Here is a 12,576-nt window from a genome sequence, read left to right on the forward strand (position 1 = left end):
TGAGCTCTATTGCTAAGTCTACTGTCTACGAGCACTCCCAAATCCTTTTCCATTATAGATTCTCCCAAATTAATTCCATTTAATTTATAGATTGCGTTCTTGTTTTTGATCCCTGAATGCATAACCTTACATTTATCTGTTTTAAACCTCATATTCCATTTGGCCGTTTAATCCTCCAGTTTTTTTAAGTATATAAACTGGAGGATTGGGCGGCCAAATGGAATATGAGGTTTATATGAGGTTATGAGAGGACAATCCACCTGGCAACAGGGTTTCAAGTATCATCTCTAGACTGAGGCTACATCCACACAGACACATTATTTAGACATGTAGAGAGCCCTGGAACATGAACAAGACACAAACTTTATCACACTACGACCCATCTACATATCTCCTTTCACACCTTAAAAAGCATCCGGGTGGACGTAGTCTAAATATTACCTAGTGCATTAGAGTAGGAGTCTCCATCTTGGACATTAGATTCTCCATGAGATAAACAATGGTGCAGTTTTATGACCTGTTAAGCAGAAGAGGCAGCAACTCTTTCCAGGATCACACTAGTTATACACCACACTTTAGCAAAGACACACTCATAGTCTGCTTTATGTTGTTTATTATATTCCATGAAATATTTTATATTGAATATTATGAAGTAGATCCATCCTGAGCTCCATGATGAACAGGACTTCGTGGGGGCTGTGTATCTGGAACAGAATACACAGAGAGATCTTAGTGTTAGAGGTTGTCACAGGAGCAGGAGGATCTAGAACACAGATCTACAGCTGGTCTGTCTAGATTAGAGGAATATAAATAGGGATAGAGGGGGATAAGGGGGTAGATGAGATCACAGAACAGTATAGACTGACACAGCCACGCTGACTGGGATATAGTGGTACAAGTCATATTGATGCATATATATGAAGTTATGTTTCTGCATACATAAAACCACTCTCATGCTCAAGCACAGTAAACCTGATATAAATATAAGGTATATGTCATGTATGTTATAGTAAAATAATTTCATAAAAAAATCAGAGATGAAATTGATAAGAAATACATAAGTCAAGAAAGATCAGGTGAATGCAATTCTACAGTCTTTCAGTTTTAAACTCACAATCCCTCTCCAGTATCCCTGACCCTATAAAGCATATTTGCATTGCAATATAAAACTGCTACAGTCATTCAAAGTAACGCTTTATCTTGGCAGAACATCCTTTCAAACTCCGGGTGGCTTAATATCACCAGAGACATCCATCTACAAGACGTAAAGACACCATACACCAGGCTCCACAGCAACCAAGTATTTCATTCTAGTGTGACTAGGTGGAGGACAACTCACACACACACTTACTCCGCCAACAAAGCTAATCACATTTGTAAATCTGAAAGTTATACTCGCATGAGTCTGAAGGGACATTAAAGGTCAGGAACCAGCCTTCTTTACAATGACTACTGCGCCTCACTGTCACAGTTCTGAAGAAAGAACGTTATTAGCTTTAAACTAGAGGGCCCACTTAGGTCCAACACTAACAGCTGATTGCTGATTGGTCCAATGAAACTTAAGAGCATGAGTTTTAAATGAGAAATACAGACAGAAGGTGTTAGATATAAGGGGCCAGGTTACAAAACTGGAGATATAACATTCATCCTCATTAAGATTTCACAACGCAGCCTAGAGGCTGACTGGGCTGAGAGTATGGGGCATCTGCCCCCTGGGCCAGTCCCATAGTGGGCTACCTTAAGCTGGATCATTAGGCTACCTGCATGTTTTTTTTCTCCTTTAAAACCTTTAAAATTCTAATAGGCTGCTGAGCTGAGTCTCGTCCCCTTGGGCTTAAATTTTCCAGCCAGTCTCTGGCCCAGCCCAACAGCAGTGTCCCTAGAAATGAAAATTTTACCAAATGAGGTTTCTATGCCTCTTATGGAGAAAATGCCACGTTTAAGAGAAGTGTTCCTTTTTTTTTTTTCAAAAAAGTGGAAGTCCATACAACGAGGGTGTCTCTTACCTCATGTCCTGGGGACTCGGGTGAGCAGAGAGGTGACCCAAGCACTCTGTCAAGGGCTGTGCACTTTCCGCTGTTGCAGACCTGAAAAGGGAGCACAATATACAACATTCCATAACTAGGCTACATCATCCTGGTCTGAAAAGAGAGCACAGTATACAACATCCTATAACTAGGCTACATCATACTTCTCTGAAAAAGGAGCAAAATATACAACTGTCACGGTTCCACACAGGGATCAGGGCTTTACGATGCGAATCCTAGGGTTCGTACAGTTTAGCTCTACTCCAGCAGGGCACGGAGTCTAACAAGGAGACAGTGTTTACCAGGAACCACCGCAAAGCAGTATGGTCTTAGCTGCGTCTGGCTCACAGGTCGCAGCCCCTGCTAGAGTACTGAGCAAGACCCTTTGGGGAAGTCAGGAGATAAGGAACATTCAGCAGCGGTGAAGAATAGATGAAATACCGGAACAGCCGATGGAGCGTCAGCTCTTTGCACATAAGTTAAATACTGTTTTTTCATGTAACATACAAATACTTGATAGCTTATTTGTACACTGAAATTTAAAGTTGATATGTGTGTGTTACATGAAAAAACCGTCAGTATTTAACTTATGTGCAAAACAGAACACTCATTTGCACCCCTTCCATTGTAACATGGTTTTGTCCAGGAGACTGAAATAAGGATCCTCTTCATTTAAGATCCTTAATGAATCAGGCCCCTAGTGCTTTGTTTGATGGACCTCAATGGTGATCCGGGTTGCTGGCATTAAGGTTCCTGTAGGGGCTGACTAGTAGGCCACAATTTGTACTATGTTGGTCCAAACCGTGCTGTGGTCCGGTATGGCTGAGCCAGTGATCGGGTCTCATGATGGAGCTTTAGCAGAATAGAATAAGCCATCTGCACTGTATGGGAACATCTCCTCTATGCAGGCTCAGTAGCTAGGAAGAAGTGTGGCGCCTGTGGAGAAGGACAGACGCACACAAAACTTCTTACCTTTATCTCGACTGGTCCACCTACAGTTCATTTGGACTTCTCAGTACGACTCCCCACACCACTATGGACTAGTGGAGAAACCGCAACAAATTACTGAAGGGCATGGATATAGAGTGGAAGGAAGGGGGTGCATGAGCTGACGGCCAGAAGAAGAGAGCCTGCACTCTACTCTTACTACTGACACCTCGTTTTTGTCTGGGCCTGGTTGTGGGGCTATTGATATTTGGGACAGAGCGCAGTCTCACAATGTGTCACCAATACTTACCCCTCCGTGTTCCCCCGCCGCGCCGTCGGACCCGGAAGCCGCACTTCCGGGTTCGGCGTCACGTGATCGCTACCTAGGGCGGTCACATGATTGTTACCTAGGGCGGGGAATTCAAAAGTGAACACAGTATAAAAGCATAGTTCTGACACTTGGTGAGTGTCAGAGCAACTTACCAATTCCTGGCTCCTGATTCCTGTGTCCTCCTTGTTCCTGCCTTCTGTGTGTTTGCCCTCCTGTGTACCGACCCGGCTTGCTGACTCTTCTGGATTCTGTTTCTCCCATGTACAGACCTGGCTTGCTGACCTTCCTGATTTCCTGTGCTCCTGACCCGGATTGTCTCACGCTTCTCTCTATACATTTATCTGCCATTCCTGTGTACCGACCCGGCTAGCTGACCACGCATCTGTTCTGGTGACCCGTGTACCGACCCGGTTTCATTGACTCTGAGATTGCCTTCCGATTCTGTTTGCATTGCCTGCCTGTGTACCTACCCGGCCTGTACGACCATTCTCATCTTGCTCCCATCCCGCTGTACTACATCTTGGGGCAAACCTGAGGACCATGACCTGCGACTCCTGGCAGCAAAGCCCATCCCGCCTTGCGGCGGTTCTTGGTGAATACCGGGGAGATCGTTAGACTCCGCACCTCAAGTAAGTCAGCGTTAATCAAGATTAGTAGTGTATCCATTAATCCGTAAAAGTTTGCTCTGACCATGGATCCAGCGGCTAAAGATCTACTGGAGCATTTAGTGGGAAGAATGGACAAACAGGAGGCGAACCAAGAGCAACTTTTGAAATTCCTCCAGAGTTTATCTACCTGGCTGGACGTTGTTCAGAACACCTTAGTGGCCGCCGGACCTCCTGCACCAGTGAGTGCGGCTCCGGACCCTCCTCCTGCAGCAGCAGCCTCTTCCTCCCAATTGCGGATACCTAATCCGCCTAAATTTGATGGAGACCCTAAACTTTGCAGAGGATTCTTGAACCAATGCTCCATTCAATTTGAACTGTTACCCGGGAATTTTCCTTCTGAGAAGGCTAAGGTGGCCTACATGATTTCGCTGCTGTCTGGTCAAGCCTAAGCATGGGCGTCCCCGTTGTGGGAGAGAAATGATTCCATCCTGCATAACCTTTCCACCTTCCTGTCCACCTGCAAGAAGATCTTTGATGAACCAGGAAGGGTCTCCAACGCAGCTACCGGGTTATTGCATCTTCGCAAAGGCAACCAGTCTGTGGCTCAGTATGCGGTTCTCTTCAGCACTATGGTCTCTGAGCTGCGTTGGAACGACGAGGCTCTTGTGGCCACATTCTGGCAGGGTCTTTCCGTTCGGATTAAAGACGAGCTGGTGTCCCAAGAACTCCCTACATCTCTGGACGATCTCATCTCTCTCTGCGTTAAGATTGACTTACGTTTCAAGGAGCGTAATTCTGACAGGGAACAATCTCGACGTAGTATGATCTGTTTGGCTCCTAATTTTCCAATGTTCTTCTTCCCGAGGAACCGATGCAATTGGGGAGGACCTGCCTGTCGGCCGAAGAGAGCTGTCACGGCTATGGGTATTTTATGGATCCCTTTTGCCACTACTTAGATGTTATAGCAGTGGATGGTGGAGGTTGAACAAAACACAGAAGATGTTAGTAGCGTTGCAATATAATATATTGATAGACGGTATAACAGCAACAGTATAAGATATGTACAACTCAGCAAGCTGAGTATACGGGAGTTCACAAAATACAATGAAATCACGAAAGAAGTTCAGTTGGTAACCAATAACAATGGCATGAAGATTGAACGCACATAACTTGAATAACTGAACTGGCTACTAGCTTGACAATATATTCTTTATAACAGTCCAGCAACTAATAATTAGCAGAGTAATAATAATAGCCGTGCCAAACATAGAACCACAGATGACAAAGTAACTTGATTGAAGTTCAGTAAAGAATACAGGCAGCCGACCAGAAAGGTAGTTGAGCCAATCAATATGAGTGCAGATGTAATAGGCAACTCACGAGCCAGTTCAGTGTGCAGATGTAGAAGTCCAGCACTCAGGTAATAACAGTAAGAGATTCAGTAAGCAGTGTGAAACTACAAGTACCAGGTATGGTGGTTGTAGATGTAGAAGTCCAACACACAGGTAATAGCAGTAGCAGATTAAACCTAGACCAAGGTAGACTGAATAACACGAAGATCAGGCAATGAGCCCATAACCTTGGGAGGTTCATATAGTGCTCCAGGACCAATGAGGTTTAGGGAGTGGTCCAGATCACAGTAGCTAGGAACACCTGTGAAAGTAATGTCTCTGAAAGAGAAGCAAGCAGAATCATGGTTCTTAAAGGGAAAGTCACAGAGCCGGGACCTGACTATAGAACCGGCGTGTGACAAGAGGGAGAGAGGATTCCGGAACAAGTTATGTTTATATTGTGGAGAGAGCGGTCATCTTCTGAACTCTTGTCCCAAATGTCCGGGAAACGACAGGGCCTAACGTGTTCGGAAACCGTGTCGTTAATCCTCCTTATTCCGTCTCCCTTAGTTCCTTATAGTAATGATTGTGTCACCATTCCCATTTCTTTACTGTCTGGACGATATACCTTTTCTCAGTCCGCACTCCTTGACTCTGGAACTGCTGGGAATTTCATTTCTGCTGCCTTGGTAAAACAATTCTCCATCCCCACGCAAGCCTTAGAACAACCTATCTCCCTTTTAGCCTTCAATGGGGGAAGAATTCCTGAAGGATCCATCTTTTTACGCACCACTCCTCTTCATCTTCAGATTGGAGTACTTCATTAGGAGAGTATCTCCTTCTTCATAATCCATAAATCTACTAATCCGGTTATCCTTGGACTTCCGTGGCATCATCTCCAATCCCCTAACGTGGACTGGCAGTACGGCCCTATCTTATCTTGGGGACAACATTATTTTAATCATTGCCTTTTAAAGTTAGTTCCCAAAGAGGATCCTACCAAGTTAAAAGTCATACTAGATTGGCCTCAGCCCTCGGGCCTTAAGGCTACACAACGGTTCCTAGGGTTCTCCAATTCCTAGTAGACTGGAAAGGATATGGTCCCGAGGAACGCTCCTGGGTAAGAGCAGTCGACCTTCATGCTCCCCATCTACTCAAACTCTTTCATAAAAGATTTCCTTATAAACCTGTGTAGGTGTCCGGAATCCACCTTTAAGGTAGGGGGTACTGTCACGAATACTTACCCCTCCGCGTTCACCCGCTATACGTTTATCTGCCATTCCTGTGTACCGACCCGGCTAGCTGACCACGCATCTGTTCTGGTGACCCGTGTACCGACCCGGTTTCATTGACTCTGAGATTGCCTTCCGATTCTGTCTGCATTGCCTGCCTGTGTACCTACCCGGCCTGTATGACCATTCTCATCTTGCTCCCATCCCGCTGTACTACATCTTGGGGCAAACCTGAGGACCACGACCTGCGACTCCTGGCATCAAAGCCCATCCCGCCTTGCGGCGGTTCTTGGTGAATACCGGGGAGATCGTTATACTCCGCACCTCAGGTAAGACAGCGTTAATCAAGATTAGTAGTGTATCCAGTAATCCGTAACACAATGGCAGGGTACCTCCTAACTGTGACCACAGTGTATTCCTGTACTATAAATGCTGCCACAGGCTAAGACTGAAATTAAAGAAATGCAACAAAGAAAGAAATACAATAAACCTAAATACCAGGGCCTTGTGCCACACCTGCCAAATAGAGGTACAGGGAGCAAAGTGTGGGAGTCATACCTGCTCTGCGCAGGAAACCAACCTTTTTCCGGGCGTCTCCGTCTCTTACAGTCCCTCCAGCCAACTACTTTTCAGTGCTTCTCTTTTTCCTGTCCTCTTCGCAATCCTGCGCCTTTTCTTCTGTCTTCTTTTCTTCTTCTGCTTTTTCCGGTGCCTTCTGTCTTGATCGCGTTGTTTCTCTGGAGCTCCTTCTTGATGATTTTCCAACATAGGACTGAAACTGCACGGAAGGGTTATATAATAGCTGTCGTGTGGGTGTGGACTGGCGACACAGCGAGTGGCAAAAATGTAAATAGCTGGAGGTGACCCATGATTGGTTCACCATTCCAGGCCACTGGCTGGCAGCAAATCGCTTCATATTCGCTGTCACCAGCGCCGGAACATTGAAGAGAGAAGAAGGACTTACCATAGCCGGATGCCTGGATAGGTGAGTCTTTTGTTCACAAAGCACAAAGTAGATGGCAAGAGTCCCGAATTTCAAACTGACAAGTCGTATGCTATTTGGCCACTTATGTCAATTGCCAAGTAGGACTGTTAATGCTGCTTAAATCTTGGGCTGAGAGGTGGGATCATACCATGTGTGATCAGAGGTAGGTACGCAATCATTCCACTTACCTCATTCAACCTTTCATTACTTATCATTACTTAGCTTTCTGACCGCCCACTCTACATAAAGATCTGGGGGTAAATGTATCAAAGTGCGAGTTTGCCAGCGTGTTTAAATCGCGGCAAATCGCGGGTGTTTACCTGCGATTTTTTTTTAAAAAAAATGGAAATGTATCAAGCTGCGATTTTGACACTCATGTTCAAAATCGCTGGTCATCTCTGGCGATTTTGAGCGATGTAAACACTCCCGAGTTTAGCTAACTCTCCTGTGTTTGGCAAACTCTCCTGTGTTGTAACAGTGAGTTGTAAACACTGTTACACTGACCTGTCATACAGCTGCCAGAGCTCCGGCAGCTGTTAAAATGTTAAAGAACAGATAAAAGTTGAAAAAAAAAAAAGCGTGAGGTCTCCCCGCTATTTATGCTTAACCCTAGTGCTGCCTGACTAGTGCTGGTCCCGTGAAAATCGGGGAAAAATTTTGCGTGGGGTTCCCCCGATTTTCACTTTACCAGCACTAGGCAAACCAGCCAGGGTTGGCGGCACTATAGCAGGGAGACGCGCAGCAGGGGTCCCCCTGCCATAATGACTAACCAACCCTAGACTGTTCAGCGCTGGGCTGGATTCCCTAGGGAGTGGGGTCCGCTGAAAAAATGAGCGGGCCCCCCCCCCCTAGAAAGAACCAGCCCAGTGCTGATAGCATTAGGGCTCTTCCTACCACCCCTGGGCTGTGGGTAGTAGGGTAATACGGCGTAAAGTAGTAAAAAAAACAAACTGACACCAATTTTGTTTGTGGAACTACAAGTCCCAGCCAGCCAGGTTGCCAAAAACAGTGTGGCCATGCTGGTGCTTGTATAACTACAAGCACCAGCATACCCACGTCAGCCAGGGCATGTTGGCACTTGGAGAACCACAAGTGCCAACATGCCCTGACATCCCTGGCTTGCTGGGCCCTGTAGTTCCACAAAGAAAAAAGTTTACAAAGCCACAACACCCTCTTATAAACCACATACATTTATTAAAAATAATAAAACCCACAATAAAGACACTAACCACCCTCTTTTAAACCACAAGTATTTATTAAAAATAAAAAAAAACAAATACTTACCGATGATGCCTTCTTTCTTGCTCCAATGTCACTTATTATTTGTAAATCCATCTTGCCGGCTTGCCCCAGTCCCAGCCATTTGTACCTCCATAAGGGAATCTTTGCCAACAGGAACTCTTCGCCCAGAAGGGGCACATATTTGTACATCCCGACTCTTTAGTGTTGCTTGAAGATAAAAAATAAAAAAAAACAGGAGCCGCCGCAAACACCTCCTACCTAGTCTGGGCGAAGAGTTCCTGTTGGCAAAGATTCCCTTATGGAGGTACAAATGGCTGGGACTGGTTTGCCTAGTGCTGGTAAAGTGAAAATCGGGGGAACCCCACGCAAAATTTTCCCCCGATTTTCACGGGACCAGCACTAGTCAGGCAGCACTAGGGTTAAGCATAAATAGCGGGGGGACCTCACGCTTTTTTTTTTTTTCAACTTTTATCTGTTCTTTAACATTTTAACAGCTGCCGGAGCTCCGGCAGCTGTATGACAGGTCAGTGTAACAGTGATGTGTTTACATCTCACTGTTACAACACAGGAGAGTTTGCCAAACACAGGAGAGTTAGCTAAACTCGGGAGTGTTTACATCGCTCAAAATCGCCAGAGATGACCAGCGATTTTGAACATGAGTGTCAAAATCGCAGCTTGATACATTTCCATTTTTTTTAAAAAAAATCGCGGGTAAACACCCGCGATTTGCCGCGATTTAAACACGCTGGAAAACTCGCACTTTGATACATTTACCCCCTGGTCTCCTACATCTTTTTTTAGTACTGGAACAAGACTTCCAATCATTTTACACTCAGAATTCTCAGCAATAATAGCTGGCTGGTCAGATGGCATTAGATCACTATTATTATTATTATTATTATTCTTATTATTCTTATTATTATTGTCCTTTATTTATAAAGCGTCAACAAATGAATCCCTGAATTTTGAAGGGATCATGATACAACCATAATACATATAACTAACATGAAACAGAAGGTGAAGATGGCCCTGCCTTAATGAGCTTACAATTTAAGATGTGGGGAACAATTGATACACAAAGTATTGGAATAATACAGAAAAGAGAAACCCAGAGGGAATGTAACCCTATCTGCAGCCTGTTCCTGCAGACTCCTTGAGTTTTTACCTATTACTCTGTAGGAGAGGTGTGACAAATAAGCCTCTGTGTCACAATATATAAACACCCAAACCTGATTTTAATTGTCCCAGTGTTTTGGCCAGTGAACTCTTACATATACAAACAAATATCATTGTATTATTTGCTTTCAAATAAGCAAACATTTAACTATAATTGGCGGGGCTGCCCGCTCAACACATGGGGCTCTGTTCTTAGGAGGCTCCATGGTTACACTGTCACTGATCTGTAGAATATTTAGTTGATCCCTGTTCTCTGTCAATGAATGGTACTCATTCAGGAGTGCAGAGTCTAACGGGTAGGAGGTTTTCACCAGTGACTCCCGCAAGGAGGTTTGGGCTTTGCTGCCCCTATCCCGCAGGTCGCGGTCTCCCAAATGAGAGACAGAGAAGTGGTGGAGCTTGAAACTACAGGTTTTGATAACTCAAGGTAACAACAGGAGAATCACTGGTACAGCAATAGTTCAAATAGTCAATGAAGATGATAGAACTAGCTGGCTTGCAATTAGTAACTCAGAGTAACAGTAGGAGAATCATGATACAGCAGCATCTCAAATAGTCAATGAGGATAGATGAAACTAACTGGCTTGCAATTGGTAACTCAGGATAATAGCAGAGAAATCACTGATACAGCTGAAGTTCAAACAGGACAGACGTAGAATAGAACTTTAGCTGATCCATACATGATAATTGTAACTACAGGTGAGTTACTGGTTACAGTGACAGTTCAATATGCACAAAATAAGGAAGGAGAACTTAGTTGATCTGTATATAGTGACTTTTAATCTGCTTATATATCACTTTGTCCGATTTTCATTCTGTCCCTATTTTTCTCTCTCAGTCTATGCAGACACAGGGGTCTCTCTCCCACAGAGGTCTAGAACTTTCCTCTTCCCACTGCCTTCTGGGATTTCACAGTTATTACCAAAGTTAATGGACTTGTTGCTATGCCACACACTCCTCCTTCCTGTTACTCCCGGCAACCACCAACCACTCCCAACTGTCACTTCTCCCTCAAGAAAATATATATATATTTTTTTAAATCTTTATAAATACTTTTAACAATTAACAAATTAAATTAACAAATTAAAAACATATAGATACACCCCAGGGTACTCAGATTTTGGGGCCACACACATGCACTGACACTGGAGGGAAGTAGGTTCAGAGGAAACTTGAGGAAAAGCTACTTCACAGAAAGGGTAGTGGATAAGCGGAATAGCCTCCCATCAGAGGTGGTCAAGGCTAAAACAGTAGTGCATTTTAAACATGCTTGGGATAAACATAAGGATATCCTTACATAGATTAAAAGACCAAATAGGGTTTGAGATTACCATAGGTTAATATCTTTTCTGGTTATATCGGTTCTTATCTGCCGTCAAATTCTATGTTTCTATGGGCATATTGTGCCACCCTGTCGGTTTACCAGCTTTAAGCTCTCACTAACGCCACTGGGGCACCAGACAGTCAATGTGAAGGTCAACTGCATGTCAACCTGGTGCTCTCAGTTGTAGAAGGGTATAGCACCAGCACCAGGCTCCTTCACTGACAACTGGACCCCCACACTGTTCTGGGTACTGTGTATACCTGATGCATCACTTTAATGCTGCTTACTCTGGCTAATTCCTCCTGACCACTTACTTTGAACCCTGCTGGGTAGTGGGCAGACTGCTGAAGAAGGTTGCTGTGCTGGAATATGGGCTCTAATCTACTGGTCAGAGGAACAAAAACGGGATTTTAGCTGTAAAGATGACTATTGCTCAAATACTTGTTACAAGATATGTTACACACCATTTAAAGTAGTTATTGATACACACAGACACTTTGCATGGTCTTCAATCCCTCTGTATTCACTCCCCGAAATCGCAGGCTTTAGTAAGTTTTTGCGTTCGACAACGCAGTGAACAGGGCTGCGTTCACGGACGCATCTTCCAGTGCTGGGCATGTGCTGAGTGATTTTGCGTACAATACACTCAAAATCGGCAGATACGGCCTTGATGAATCAGGCCCATTATGTTTACTTTGTATTTATGTCATCTTCATGTTTTTATGTTAAACATTGTACTTTATATTTGTATGATTCACACCTGTAATTTTGTACTTGTATGATTGGTTATTATGTTTAATTTGTATTGTGTGATTTGTATGCCGACTGTCCGGCGATGTAGAATTAGAGGCGCCTTACAAATAAATGATGATGGTGTTGCAAAAATTGTTAAATTAAGTCCCATTTTAAACAAAGTTACTTCAAATAATGAATAACTGTTTGCAAGGTCTTAATTAAACCTTGCAATATTGTCACTCTATTATCCTTTATAACCATGCCTCCCTTATCAGGGGCGAACGGAGGATTGTCGGGGGGGGGGGGGGGTTTTCCCCCGACCCCCAAAAAAAAAACACCCCCCGCAAGAGCAGCTCCGTTTTTTCAGCGCTGTCCTATACAGCAGCCGCGGCGCTGTCTAAGAAGCGTCCGCGGCGGTGCTGTATACACTACAGCACCGCCGAGGACGCTTCTTTGACAGCGCCGTGGCTGCTGTATAGGACAGTGCAGCTATAGCGGCCACTTAGTTAGCGCAGGGGGGGGTTTCTGCAGACTCAGAAACCCCCACTGCGTGCGCCACTGCTTATAGAACTAGACTTACCACCCCTTTCTTTCTATGCTCAAACAACCCTCTAATTCCCAGACCAACATTGAACGGCTTAGTATCGGATAAGAGTAT

The 12,576-nt window shown here is 44.5% G+C and overlaps 1 protein-coding gene across 1 annotated transcript in view; it reads left to right on the forward strand.

Annotated features, from left to right (window-relative positions):
• The window catches only part of LOC142151490 (zinc metalloproteinase-disintegrin-like VLAIP-B), a 312,990-nt gene that overhangs the window by 68,832 nt on the left and 231,582 nt on the right, over positions 1 to 12,576 (forward strand). The gene's annotated exons all lie outside the window — the stretch shown is intronic.

This window comes from Mixophyes fleayi, chromosome 4 (genome assembly GCF_038048845.1).
Source record: "Mixophyes fleayi isolate aMixFle1 chromosome 4, aMixFle1.hap1, whole genome shotgun sequence".
Lineage (NCBI taxonomy): Eukaryota > Metazoa > Chordata > Amphibia > Anura > Limnodynastidae > Mixophyes > Mixophyes fleayi.